The sequence below is a fragment of the Pinus tabuliformis genome, chromosome 8 (genome assembly GCF_031772625.1).
Source record: "Pinus tabuliformis cultivar Carrire ecotype Pingquan chromosome 8, CPIR1, whole genome shotgun sequence".
Taxonomy (NCBI): Eukaryota; Viridiplantae; Streptophyta; class Pinopsida; order Pinales; family Pinaceae; genus Pinus; species Pinus tabuliformis.
Window position 1 is genome coordinate 401106370 of NC_142294.1, and position 15393 is coordinate 401121762.

The window sequence follows — 15393 nt, forward strand, 5'->3', positions numbered from 1 at the left end:
GATATTTTTGGAGAAAGTAATCATAATAACTAAACAATATTCTCACCAACAAACTATATGTTATATCTATTCACAATTTATTTAAATACATTTCAAAATACATCTCCACTCCATGACAACAAATCCAACATTGGAAAACATACACCTTTCACATGAGAAATTTCTTTAAAAGGGAATACATAAAAGAAATATTCACAAATGATAATGCTCCTCACTTGTAGACTATAGATATAAAATATCAATAATAAGCCTTACTTAATTTTTTTTTAAAGGAATACATACAAGGTATATTCACAAATGATAATGCTCCTCACAAATATCAATAGTAAGTTGTATTCTCTATGAACTCAAAATGGGAAACAAAATCTCACATATTGTGGAGCTTCATGAAAATTTTACCATATTTCAGCATCTTTATAAAAAAGAATAAGACAAATAATTTTCAAAACAAAATCCAAAATTATATGCAATGTAACACACATTCACAAAGAATATGTTGTTTGCTAGTAATTCTAACCAACATACAAAGTTGAAAAACACAAGAGACTAGTTGATTGAGAGATATTCCATTTGAGACCCCAAATGATATAATGTCATATCCTAGCTAAGTTTTCTCCTCAAATGTGTGAGGAGTCTCTTGCCAAAATAAGACCACTATTAGAGTCATTTGAAGAAATGATATAGTGCCTCAAGTTTGCATTCATTTGGCAATAAGTTTTACATTTTTTATGAACCTTTTTTTATTAATGTTTATAGAGGTAGTCCCAAAAAAAATCACATTAGATAAGAAATAGGTATGTGGTTAGTTTCAAAAGACCATAAGAATTTGAAGGGTTTGTTTTTGTTTTTTTTCTATTTCTAGATAGCTTCACTAACATTTGATAGGATATCCCCTAAAAGGCATAAACCAAATTCATATCAATTAGTATGCTTGCAAGGGTGCAAGTATGGATGAAAATGTAGTGTATCTAAGGGGAATAATAGTAGAATAATAACAATGGAGCCCATTCAATGTAGGGTGAACTAGGTCCAATAGATTATTAAATAAGGCCCACTATTGTAATTAGTGTTAATAAATGTGTTGTGACCTCATTAAAAAAGGTCCACTAGGTAGTTAGGAGTTTGTCATGATTACAGTTTTAAAATTCTCTTGATAACTATAAACAGGGATGGATAACTCCATATGGGCTGTGAGAAGATTATTGGAGCATTAGCCCATTAGAAGGTCCCCCCCCTCCAAGAGTCAAGTGAACATAAGAAGACTCCTTCCATAAAAGGAATCAAATTGTAATGTATTTCCCTAGCTTAAAGGTTTGATACTAATAAAAGAGAATTTCCATAATATCCTTGGATCTTATTGTGTGAAATTTTATTTTTAGAGATATATTTTGGTATTTAAGATGCAATATGAAAGCCTTTTCGTCAATGAAAGCGGGTCAATTTTTTTCTAGTTTGTGGCTTATTACTTTTTTTCCAAGGGGAAAATTGATAGCCACAAAATTAAAAAAAAAATTATAGTTTTCTCGGATGATTTTCATGGAAAAAAGTCATAGGGCTAAATTCTCTGCAAAAATTAGTTGAGTTAATTGTTGTCTCGATCAAAGATCAAGAGGTCAAGATATCACTAATTTAAAATCAACAATTTCAGGGTTTTTTTAAATGATAATTGCATAACTGTAAGGCTCATTACTTTTGATAGGGACCTAAACTTCCCATCAAACTATCACCACTGGAAAAAGGATTTTGACCCATTTGATTTGATATATGATATTTTATACTTCCGGTGAGTATTGAGTAAGCTATATACGTTGTAAATTTTTCCCTCTAATCGTCATTGATGTGGATGCACTAAGGTCATACACAAATTTTTCTTAGGTGATCAAAGAGCTACAAGAAAGCATAGGTAAAATTCAAGAGACCCATATTATTTCATCCATATACCATGACATCAAGGAAAAATACAACCAGGAAAGATATGTCTCGTATGATCTCAAAGATGCTTGTATTGATTGGTATATGAACACCAATCTCACAAAGAACTCTCAAAATCATCCTAATCCACCTTTCTCCATACAAATCTAAGGATTTTTAAATATTTATACAAAATACCATGGAATTTGAATGGAAGAACCTACTCTAAGGATCACCAAGGGTCTTAACTGCACAAGGATAAGTCCAAATGTGAACCCCCTTAAAGGGGTCCTTTGTGTAGACCACCTAATCCTCTAGCATCACAATCCACTCTCACGATCACATTTTTCAAAGTCTCAGAGCCACTACTTAAACTTAATATCAAAATGCTTCCCTTCAAGGGGTGTCTGTATGTGTTGTCCTTATGGATGACCATTTCCTTCCCCAGAATGTAGTGCTTGCATTGAAGGCAAGCCATACACATTATAATACATTTATTTGTTGTAAGAGGGATACTTTCAGACTACATCTGAAAGTGTCTCACTGTGGTAAGCCACTGGATGCCCCTGCTGAGTAAGAACTACATCAATAGCATAGTCAGAGGCATCTATGTCAATCTCAAATGGTTGCTACAAGTTTCACAATTGGATCATTGATGCAAAGCAGAAGCACTGCTTCAACTTGGCAAACACCTTTTGTTGGGTTTCGAAAAAAAAAACTTTTCTTTTGTTTTGCCCTTAGTGACTTGACTTAAAGGTCAAGTGATATGAGAGAACCCCAACACGAACCTGTGGTAGAAATTGGAAAGACCCAGAAAGTTGCGGAGCTCTATTAGAGTAGTTGGGGTTGGCCAATCCTGAATGGCTTGTATCTTGGCTGGGTCCACATGCACACCATGCTCATCAACGATGTACCCCATATATTGAACCTCGATCATGCCAAAAGTGAATTTCTCCAAATTGGCACACAACTTGTGTTGTCGCGGGGTTTGAAGGACTTGTTGAATATACTGGAGGTGATATTCCCAACTCTCGTTCAAGAACAAGATGTCATCTAAATACACCATCATGAATGCATTGGTGAAGGGTCGCAAGATGTCGTCCATCAATATCATGAAGGTTTTGGGGGCATTTGTCAACCCGAAAGGCATGATCAACCATTTGAAAATGCCCTCCTTGGTTTTGAAGGCATTTTTGTACACATTGGAGTGTTCGATAGGCACCTTGTGATTGGAAAATTTTAAGTCAATATTGCTGAAATATATGGCCCTTTTGAGCTAGTCCAGAAGGTCATCAATCTATGGGATTGGGTACCTATTCCGGACAGTGATCTTGTTCAGCGCTCGATAGTCAACACAAAGTCTCCAGGTCCGATCCTCCTTCTGTACCAACATAATCAGACTCCCATAGGGTGATGAGCTTGGCTTGATGTGCCCTTTCTGCAACAACTTTGAATCTACCTCTTGATCTCATCATTCTCCATAACAAAGCATTGATAGATCGACCCATTGGGTAGTGGCATACCCAGCATCAGATCGATGGAGTGCTTGACCTGAAAGTGCAGAGGTACCCTTGTAGGTAAGGAGAAAATTTCCTTGTACTCCTCACCACCTTGTCCATTTGTTGTTGTTGTACGGAGGAGCCATATCTGGAAGTTGTGGCCACAACCTTCTTCTTTCCCTAAGGGCGAATCATAAGGAAAACAAATTTCCTGGTCTTGGAAATAATCTTACTACATTGCTTTGCAATGATAAAAGAGATGGTGGTAGGTGGGGCTACCTCTGGTATCATGTACAACTTATTTCCCAAAGTAAAAATCAGTCTAGACTCATATACGTCATACCGCTTCCACAAGTATGGTTGTCCTAATAATACACCACAAACTTTAAAAGGAGCAACATCACATAGTACCTCATCCGTGAATGGCTTGATGCTATAGGAAAGGCGACACTAGTGGCCGACGCGAAGATCTTGTCCTTGGTGAAGCCACCTGATGGTGTACAGTTGTGGATGTGCTGTCGCTGGGAGGACCAATTGCTTCATGAACTCTATTGAAATGAGGTTCTTTTGGCTCCTGCTGGCCACAATGAACTGTAGCAGAGAACCCTTCACCCACATCTATGAGTGGAAGAGGCATTCCCCCTCCTCTGGATCTTCAAGATCATTATTTTGGATCTTAGTGGTGGCCACGGTGGCACTAGGCTCTGCACCGATTATCTGCTTCCCTTTTTCATTACCCTTGTTGGGTTTTGTCTCAGAGACGGAACATGTGTCTGATTTGGGAGCCTTTAGCTCAACCACCAGTTAGTGATTGGTCTCACACTCACTTGCATTGCGAGTGGAGCTCTTCTGGAATTCATACCATTTTCCCGTGTCCTTCTTTATCTTCTTGGTGTTGCTCTTTGCTTGCAGCTTCGACGGGTTGACCTAGGTTGATTCACCTTGGATTTGGTATTTTCTCTGTGGTTTGGGGGCACCTTTTCCTTACTTCATATTCATAGATCCAAAGTATCGCTTCTTCTGTTTAAAGTTTTGCTTGATCTTGACAATGTATCAGTATGTCTTGCCGAGCGAGGAGATATCGAGAAACTCCATCTCATCCTGGATGTACTTGTGTAGACAGTTGTGGTACTTGAGTACCAAATTCCACTCAGAATCCTTGATACCCAACTTCGTGTTGTAGCGTGGTCCAATTTATGTATTTATCTTCATAACTCCCGACAGGGTAATATTGTTCCTTGATGGCATCTCAGAAAGAATCCCAAGTGGGTGCGACTAAAAACAATTAGGATTTCCTCTCATCCTTTTATTCAAAATAGGTTTCCCACGAGTCCTTGACGTGTGGAGCGCTTTTAAAAGTGCAAAAGTAATCTTTTCTCGGTTGGAAAGTCATGAACTGAAAAAATATCCTTCTAACAGATTCATCCACTTATCTACGATCTGGCCCTCAAATATTGAAATATCAAAGTTAACTTGTACCTTAAAAGGAGTGGCACCTCCAGAGTGGCTACTGGATGATGATGTGTCACTTGTGTGTAGTCATCGAAGGATCTAGGCAAAGTTATCCATCATTGCGTTCCTTTATCGCTTAAGAGCTTCCTCGAGCAATATTTTACAAGGATCTCCTGCCCCCTCGTCTTTCTTTTCTTCTGCCATGGGAGATCGTCAGGGTTTGCGAGGCTGGTCTTGCAAAGGTTCAACGAGATGGAGCCCTAACTCCTTATACCTTGACCTCGTTGGGGACTTGCAAAGAAAAACAAAGAAAGAGCAGACTCCTCTAATACCATTGATCCGAACTTAAACAAGAACAAAACAAATTACAGATATAATCATAAATACAAAGATGCAGCACAAATAACACTTGATTTCATTAATATCGGAATACTGAAATATGCTTACAAACATAATGGAAATAAACTAGCTTGGGCAACGTTAGCTTATCTCTTAGAAGAGATGTAGCGGCTACATTCCTCTGAACTGTGTTACAATGAGGCTCTAGGATCTATTCATTATTGAATAGCGAGGGAAAACCCTAACCCTAAGAGATGGAACACTAAGAGTTTGTTGGTCTCGTTAAGGTTAGTTGGGCAACCAACTTCCGAGGGTCATAACTTGGTCATATTATCTCCGTTTGGCACGTACGCTACCTTGTTGGAAAGGTTTCTCTGAGTGCTACATGATTTTCTACATTTCCTTGCCTATGGTGGTGTGCGTGCTGCGGACCTAAAAAAACACAGTTTAGGGGGTCAAAATTGCTCCGAAAGTTCAAGACCCAAAAAATCACTAAAAATAGTAAATGTTGAAATAAACAAGGAAACATATGAAACCGAGTGGAGGTCTAGGTGAAATAGGAGGGTGGCTACCAATATCCACATGGATCATGATTGCAATGTGTTTATTATATCAATCAAGATTTGTATTCTATGAATTTCAAGGAACGAATAAAGTTTCAAGTGAGAGAGTTTAGATGTGCCTCTTTTTCAATTTGTAAGTTTATGCACGTTGGAGGAGAGACTAAGTTCAAGAGAGAGATTCATCCAAGAGAGATATAAGTCTCAATCAATGTTTTAATTTAACAACTTAGCATAAATCTAAAGGGAAAAAAATAGTTAATTTTTTAATTTTTTTATTGTTATTGGTTTATAAATTTATAGTTTTAAAGATTTTATTTTTAATTATAATTTAGCTTTTTGTATGAGATTACTTATTTTTCATTTTGATTATTTTGAAGAATAAAAGATTGATTTCATAGGTGACGATTGATAATATTTGACAAATCATATTATTGTAATTAAATTAACAATAGACATTGAACAACTCAACAATTAACTAAATATGTATTAATATTTATATCATATTTAATTAATTACTATTCAGATTATAAATTTATAGTTTTAAAAATTTTATTTTTAATTATAATTTAGATTTTTGTATGAGATTACTTATTTTTCATTTTGATTATTTTGAAGAATAAAAGATTGATTTCATAGGTGGCCATTGATAATATTTGACAAATCATATTATTGTAATTAAATTAACAATCGACATTGAACAACTCAACAATTAACTAAATATATACTAATATTTATATCATATTTAATAAATTATTAGTGAGATATTTTTAATTAATGACATATTTTAACTAATAGATGAAATGACCCTTTTCAAGGTATTTTTCTGGTTAATTTTAAGGAAAATCCTATCAAGATTTTAAAAAATTTGAGTTTAAGTTATTTAATCTATAGAGTTCGAATGTTTGTGGAGTTTTTCAAGGTGCTAAATCTATATATGGATTCAAAAGGTGTTTTAAACAATAAAAAATTACAATCTTACTTGAAATGGTATGGTGGAATTCCGTTCCAATATTAATATTCAATGTGGAATACCTTCACATTTGATGATGTATATATGGAATGCTTTCACATTTATGATGTAGATCTCAATATATTGCTTGTCTTTTAATAATAAAGTTATAAATAATTAACATGAATCATTAAATAGAAACGTGTTAGTTATGATATAAATATTCCTCTTTTATTTTTATAATAATGGAGAGTGAGCTATTAACTTGGTGGGAGATAATATGAGATAAGTAAATTAATGAGTACAAAATAGTTTTTTTTAGTTTATTGGCTGAGAGGGCTCTAGCTCAATATGGAAGAGATGTTATAATGTAGTTGTGTAAATATGTTGATTCAGGTCAATAATAATAATAATAATAATTAATTAAACTAAACTATCCTAGATCCATTAACTCTATATCTATCAAGTATGGAGATCTAAGATAGTAGATAAAGAGTTAAGATGTATCTTAGCTGGCTTAAAAAATTCACATCATAAAAATAAAAATAAAAATAAATAAATAATCACTTAATTAGAAAAAATAAACTAGTAAAGAAGATTAAACTTACTTAATTTTATAAAAATGTTGTTGAATTGCTAGATACATATTGTTTGCTTCGTGATAGTGAATCAAATAGAAAAGTACATCTCTCCATATATTTTTATATGAAGGGGTATGTCTCTATAATATTTTATTTGGAAAGAAAGGTTAAGTAACATGCGATTTGAACTAAAATGTTATTTTCATTTTTCAGAAATTAAAAAATTATGAATAGTTGCAAGTCTTTCTAGATAACAAGGTATGAAAAGGTATGTAAAAGTTTTAAATAATTATTATACATTTTTAATTGACAAAATGTTGTAATAATTTTGAAAACATGGTATAACAATTCTCATGCATTTTGACATGAGAACATGGTATCATAATTATTATGCATTTTGAGATGAGAATATAATATGAAGGTGGAAATTTTAATAAAAGTTACAATTTCATTTAATTAATGGGAACTTTAATTTTGGAATTTTGTTCATGAGAATTTTGTTTATTTAAAAAATATTAAAGGTAAAAATAAAAATAAAAATAAAATAAAATAATAAAAAACAAAAAGAGAAAATAAAACTTCACTTGAAAAAAAAAATCTATTTATTAACTTGCTTTGTGAGTGTCAGTTAAAGGGAGGGGTATATCTATCCATAATATTTTATTTTGAAAAAAGGTTAAGTAGCAAGTTTTGAACTAAAATGTTTATCTTTTTTTTTAATTAAAAATTTATGAATGATTACACATTTTTCTAGATAAAAACACACTAAAAATTTTAAATAATTGTTTTAATTTTTCATATAATAATATTATATAATAATTCTTTTGCATTTCAAGATGAGAGTATAATAATTCTCTTCCATTTCGAAATGAGAACATGGTATTATAATTCTCATACAAATGAGAACATGATATAAACTTATAATTATGTTGGTACAATCTTTTTAACAAAATTTTGTGAATGCATGTTTTTATAGTGGGAGGAGTAAGTTTCTCCATAATATTGCATGAATTTTGATCTAAAATATTATTTTTTACTTTTTTATTTTATTATATTAAAATTTTTAAAATAGTTGCACATTATTCAAGATGAAAATAATAAAATAAAATAATAATAAAGCTTTAAAAAATTATTATTTTGTATGGCCAATTAAATAGAGGATACATCTTTTTAAAATATTATATTTAAAAAAGGGTCATGTGATAAAATAAATAAACTTAGTTTGAAATGGAGTTGTTTTTAGTGAGGCTTTTTGGACTTTCCTAGCACTTTTGAGGTGAAATCTTGATTTGTGTTATTTAAACTGGTTTTTTTATTGTATATATGGATTCATCACCCTGAAAAACCCCTAGAGCACTTCGATTGTGTAGGGTTACCTATCAAACTTGTGATTTCAATAAATTCTTGCCGGATTTTAGAGCTATTAGACCGGAAAACCCTAAGTGAAAAGCTTCTAAACGTGAAAAGCTTCTAAAAAGTCGCCCTCAAGACAACTTGGTTTGAAATATTACTTTTCATTTTTATCTTCTATAATAATTTAAAAATTATAACTAATTACACATCTTTCAAGATAAAAACATAACAATAATAAAAGAAATATCATACATAAATAAAAAAATATAACAAAGATATAATTATGTTGACTTCTTCCAATAAAATTATAGATACATCATTCATAATATTTTATTTCAAAATCCACCCATTTGGGTGGTTCCAGAACCCAAGAAGACAACTTGGTTTGAAATATTACTTTTCATTTTTATTTTTTTATAATAATTTAAAAATTATAACTAATTACACATCTTTCAAGATAAAAACATAACAATAATAAAAAAAAAATATCATACATAAATAAAAACATATAATAAAGATATAATTATGTTGACTTCTTCCAATAAAATTATAGATACATCATTCATAATATTTTATTTCAAAATCCACCCATTTGGACGGTTCCAGAACCCAACCATCTAAATGCAATTTTTTACCAAAAGATTTTATTGAATATATTATTTTTGTTTTTATTATTTATAGCAATTGAAATTTTATAAATAACTACACATATTTCAAGATGAAAATACACTAATAATAATAAAGTTTTAGATAATTATCACATATTTCAATAATAATGTATATTCCAAAATAAAAATGTATAATAAAAATATAATTATGTTCATACTTTCAAATAATATTTTTCTTAGATAAAAATATGAGTTGTTTTTAAAGATAAATACTCATTGTGGAATATAATTAATATTAAGAAAATCTCAACCAAAAACACATCAATATTAATAAAATCTAAAATAATTATCACACATTCTAAAAATTATCATACATTTTAAGATAAGTTGTGGAACATAATTAATAATAAGAAAATCTCAACCAAAAACACATCAATATTAATAAAATTTAAAATAATTATCACACATTCTAAAAATTATCATACATTTTAAGGTAAGCACTCATAGTTGCTATCTTTGCAACCCACAAGCGTTGGTGCAAGGGAACAACAAACACAAATTGATGGTTGCTATCTCTGCAAACCACTAGCATTGGTGTAAGGGAAAAACAAGCACAAATTGATGGTTGCTATCTCTGCAAACCACAAGCTTAAGGAGATCAAATAAGCATATATAAAAATATCAAAGACATAAACAATAGAGGCATGACAGAAAAGACCTCACAACATTCCTCACATTCTCATTATCAAAATAATGTTTATGATACATATAAATACATAAGAAGAATTTGTCTCAAGATAGTGCATCTATATTAGACACTATGGTTGAGCAAATCTCTCAACCAAATAATAATCTAGGAGCCTAACTAGTTGGAGAGAATCTCTCAACCAACTAGGCCTAACCTGACTCCTAATTATGAGGAACAAACTCAATCTAGAAAGGTAGGATTAAATCCAACTTTCTTGATTTTAATTAATTTAATTATTTTGGGCTTATAATTGTTTTTAACTCATGAGAGTTAGGTTAATATTCCCCCCCTCAATGATAAGTCCAAAATAAGAACCAAGAACCGTCTTCCAAATTCTCATGCTGAAACGGTTGATCCTAAAAAACGATGCCTGAAAAACTGCCAAAGTTGGATGCTGCAAAAACTCCAATCCGAAGAGAACATGAATCAACTGCAAGTCTTATACATCTCTTGAAAACTCCATCAAGTGCCAAGCTGCAAAAGGATACATTTGTCCTTTTCTTTCAATCAGCATCCCATTTTCTTGTCCACTAACAAAATGTTGATAGCGCCCACTAGTGAATTTGATGATGTCGAAACTGCCCATTGGCTACTTTAATGATGCCCATTGGCTTCTTTTGTTGATGTTGTCGAGACTTTTGGTCTGAAAACCACCCTTAATTCCCCCCTTTGTCAGTTGAAAGGAGAGACAATCATCTACATTTGATTTCTGAACTCCCCCCCTTTATGTGTAGGAGAGTTTCATTGTTGTACTCCTTTGTTCAGGTGCATGAGAGTATCATCTTCATTTGATTGTTGGCTGCAATAGGTGGGATTGAATTCTGTTGTAAAATTTATACAATTGTTTAACTGTTGATGGCGATTCCCAAGGATCAATCCATGCATAATTGATCTTCAATATGGTGGGTTGGTTTTGTTTGCAACATTTTTCTGATGAGTGATTCTGCTTGCCACAATGGCGACAAGGATGGAGATCAAAACAATGATCTTCCATGTGACCTGTTCTTTGAAAATGTTTGCATGTGGGTTTGTCTTCAACTTTCACATGGCTTGTTGATGTTACTTGATCAAGAAATCCTCCACTAATGAACTTTATCGGCTTTGAATAATCTGAGATATGCAAGTTGTTGTCATCTTTGTCATATCCTAATCCACACCAATTTTTGTTTCTTTGGATTTCTTCCCACGGATTGATGATTGGCTTGGAAGAAGAAAGTTGAACTTGATCATGGACAACTTCTACACTTGAAGTTGTCTGGATGAGTGATTTGGAATCATCATTTTTATTCATATGTATGGTTGAATGAAGCATCACTCCTCTATTGCAACTCATCTCGTTGTAATTGCGACTCGAGTTGAAGAAACTCAATTGTCTCATGTGCCTGTTGTAAATGCATTTGAATATCAACAAGAGTTGCTTTGTTGATTTTCACCATGTCTTCAATAGTTGATAGGATCAGATTGTTAAGAATCTGTAACAACTCAATGTTTTTCTCCATGTGAACATTCTTGAATTCATGCTCACTTGAACTTTTTGAATGCTTCAATCAACTTCACGCTCGCTTGAACTTTGTGAATGATTCAATCGACTTCACGCTCACTTGCTTGATCTCTCTAACTTGCTTGGTTAAACTTGTTTGCTTTGATACATGCTGACTTGAATAATTGAATACTAGAACTCACGCTCTCTTGTTGTAGATTTGAACTTGCTTGATTGTTATTTGAATATCACATTTGCTTGCTTTAGAATTGAACTCGCTGGCTTGATGCTTGGTTGATAGTTGCACGCTCGCTTGAACTTGTGTTAACAATTGATTGTTTGAACTCGCACTTGCTTGCTTTCACACTCGCTTGATCACGATTGCTTGTTTTTGAACTTGCTTGATCTCTAGCTTGAATTTGTTTTCTTGATCATTGCTTGAATATTCCAAAGAAGGTTATAGAGTACTATCGAAAAATGCACAAGATAAGACTTACAATGATTAAATGACAAGTTCACATGAATTTGATGACTAAGTTGAAAAAAATGGAATCAGGACTCCTTATCAATTCAAAGCTTAGGTGTCGGGTTCCACCGAGAATGCACCCTTACAATTCAACTCAATTTGATTTGAATTTGGTTACAAGTTAACTTACAAAAAATAATATTATTTGCAAGTTACAATTTTGTTTTGAGTACAAAACTATTGCAAGTGCATTGTCAAAAAGTTGATGTAGTTGATTGTTGATGTAGATGACAACTTCATTAACTTGATTGGATGTTGATGTAGAATCGTCTTTGACAACTTGATTATGTGTCGCTGCTTCTTGATTTCTTATAGTTTGTTTGATTACCTAAGCTTGAAGAGAATTTATTATGTGCATGCATTTGTTTAATTTGTTGTGTACTCCAGGTGTACCATATTATAAGGATAGTGTCAAAATTAGACACAAAAAATAAGCAACATCAATAATCATGCACTACACAAGGTGTTCCTAATATCCCCTTATTCAATTTTAGGCGGATCTAGGACACTTCAACACCACAAAAAATATGTCTTTATTAAGTATTTGAGTACATCAACCTTTCATCTTTACAACATCTTCGTTGAAATTTCTCAAGCACAAAGTTTGAGAACTCCTTGGAGGTAAATTGTCTTCAAAAACTAGATGTTCACTGACTCAATCTCTCTCAAAGTAAAATATTACTTTGGATTACAACAATGACTTTCTTTGAAACAAATTCACTTATCACTCCAAATACAAAATACTTATCACTTCAAAATTACAACAAAAATAATTTCACTGTATCATTCCACAAAATCACACCTTATCTCTCCAAAATAAAAAAATTCAATACACCTTTATCTCATCCAAAAATTCTATGATCACTTATGTCTCCAAAAAAAACTATTTACAAAATTTTACACCTTATTACTCCATTTATAAAAAATACCAACATTTCTTATCTCTCCATTTCAGAATATCAACTTACCAACACTTCTTATCTCTCCAAGAATTACAAATTTAACACAAACAAAAAAACATATCTTCTCTCCAACAATAAACTTTACCTTTCAATACTTTTTAAACTCCTATTAAAAAAGTGAATTCATGAAATCACTTCAAATAAAAAATGTTTGGCACGTTTCAATATTTATATTATAAAGCCATAGCTTTATGAAAATGGTTTTTTGGAGAAGTAAATTGACGCAACTTACCTAGAAAATGTTGGTTCGTGGACAATTTTATCTGGCAAACGTTGTCAGCTCCTTGTGGCAAACGTTGATTCTTCAACGCAGTTTTCTTCATTGTAATGGCTTTCTTCGGAAAGAAACTTTCTCTTTTGTAATGCCTTTGTCCTTAACTTTTCTCCTCAATGTTGGGAGTGTAACAGCCATAATAAGTTTGTAATGGCTGAGAGGTACATTGTTTATGCTATTTATTTACTGCACTTCAGTGCTTTATAAGCTTCGGGGCTTCGGTGGGCTTCTTGTTCACAGGTTTTGGGTGTCACTCGGTCACTTTTATGCGGTAAAGTAAGTAGCTAAGTATCGGTAGGGTTAGGTGGTGGGTGATTGGGAATATAATGCACCAGTCTCAGCGGCAGAGAAAGCATCCATTGATTCTGGGTACAATAATAGCATAAGTACTTGAGCTGGTCGAGTGTGTAGAGCCTGAGGGTATGTGTGAGCAGGAGAAGAGCCACTTGAGGTCAGGGTCGAGGGGTCAGCGAGAAAGGCTAAGTATTTCAGCGATGAGAGCAAGCAACACTTAATTTCAATATTAAAGAAAAAATGATGCTAACAATGACTCAAACTAAAAGCATAAAACTCAATTGGTGATCCAATGCACTTCTGAAACGTTCATTTATTCACAGTTCCTTCAACAAGCCAAAATGTGAGAGCTTGCATCACACTATCCAAAGTCCCACATTGCAAGCTGAAATGGCAAACCCTGAGAAGCTTCTTGTCCACCATCTTCTGATTGCATAGAAATGGAAGCATCATGATTTTGTTCCCATGCTAAACTGTGCTTGCTAGATTGTGTTGAGCGAAAAATTTACTCTTCCTTCCTATCCTCACCTGAAGAGGACTAGTCTGTTTCTTGACCCTCAAGAGGCATCGTCTAAGCTCTGATACCACATGAAGGATATCAAATAAGCATATATAAAAATATCAGAGACATAAACAATAGAGACATGGTGGAAAATGCCTCACAACATTCCTCACATTCTCATTATTAAAATAATGGTTATGATACATATAAATACATGAGGAGAATTTGTCTCAAGATAGTGTGTCTATCTTGGACACTATGGTTGAGCAAATCTATCAACGAAACACTAATCTAGGATCTTAACTAGTTGGAGAGAATCTCTCAACCAACTAGGCCTAACTTGACTCCTAATTATGAGGAACAAACTCAATCTAGAAAGGTAGGATTAAATCCAACTTTCTTGATTTTAATTAATTTAATTATTTTGGGCTTATAATTATTTTTAACACATGAGAGTGAGGTTAACAGAAACATTGGTACAAGGGAACAACAAGTTGTCTTTTACAAGGGAACAAGAAGTTGTCTTTTTCAGCTTCAATTCCTACAAACACACGTGTTGGTGCAAGGGAACAAGTCGTTTTCTCCAATCATGCAGTCTACAAAAACATAGTTTAAAGATCACTTTGGAAATCCCCAACCAAAGATCTTTTTGGAAAATCGCTCACGTGTTATCAAACAGACCCTGCTCGGCACAAAAACCCAGATGGCGGAATTTCGATTTTTGTCTTTCTTTGATTAGAATTTGACCCACAAGTTTGATGACGATTTTCCCTTATTCTGTTGGCTTGACACAGAGTGCTCTATATTCTCGAACCTGTAACATAAATGGCTCTTTCCAATATAGAATCTTGGACACAAAAGCATGAGATTAAAGGATTTACTGAAATGCGATTCTCTAGGTTCTCATTTAAATGTAAATAACAGAGAGAATACAATGCACAAATTATTCACTATACAGAGTAATTTTTCTAGGAAATATATTAAAGAGTAATGACCAAAGAAATTTCAAAATCCAGATATTAATATCATTGTTAACAAGCCTAACAAATGCTCATACAGTTAAATATCTCATACACACTTACAAATTCGACTTGCTGACAGACAAAAAAAAAAAAAAACACTAGTCTAAGAAATGATGTTCAATTAACTTTAATCTCACACAAAGAACAAAATCCATGCCCATACACCCTCCAAAAATCTCCCCTTTTCTAAAATGTTCCTCTCTCTTCTTGTTTTCAAAAACTAAAAAAATTGTCCGAGAATGAGTTCACGGATGTGAACCAATTTCCCTTAGCTTTAACTCCCAACTAACTATAAAATTCATTTCTTTTAACTAGATGTTCCTAACTAAT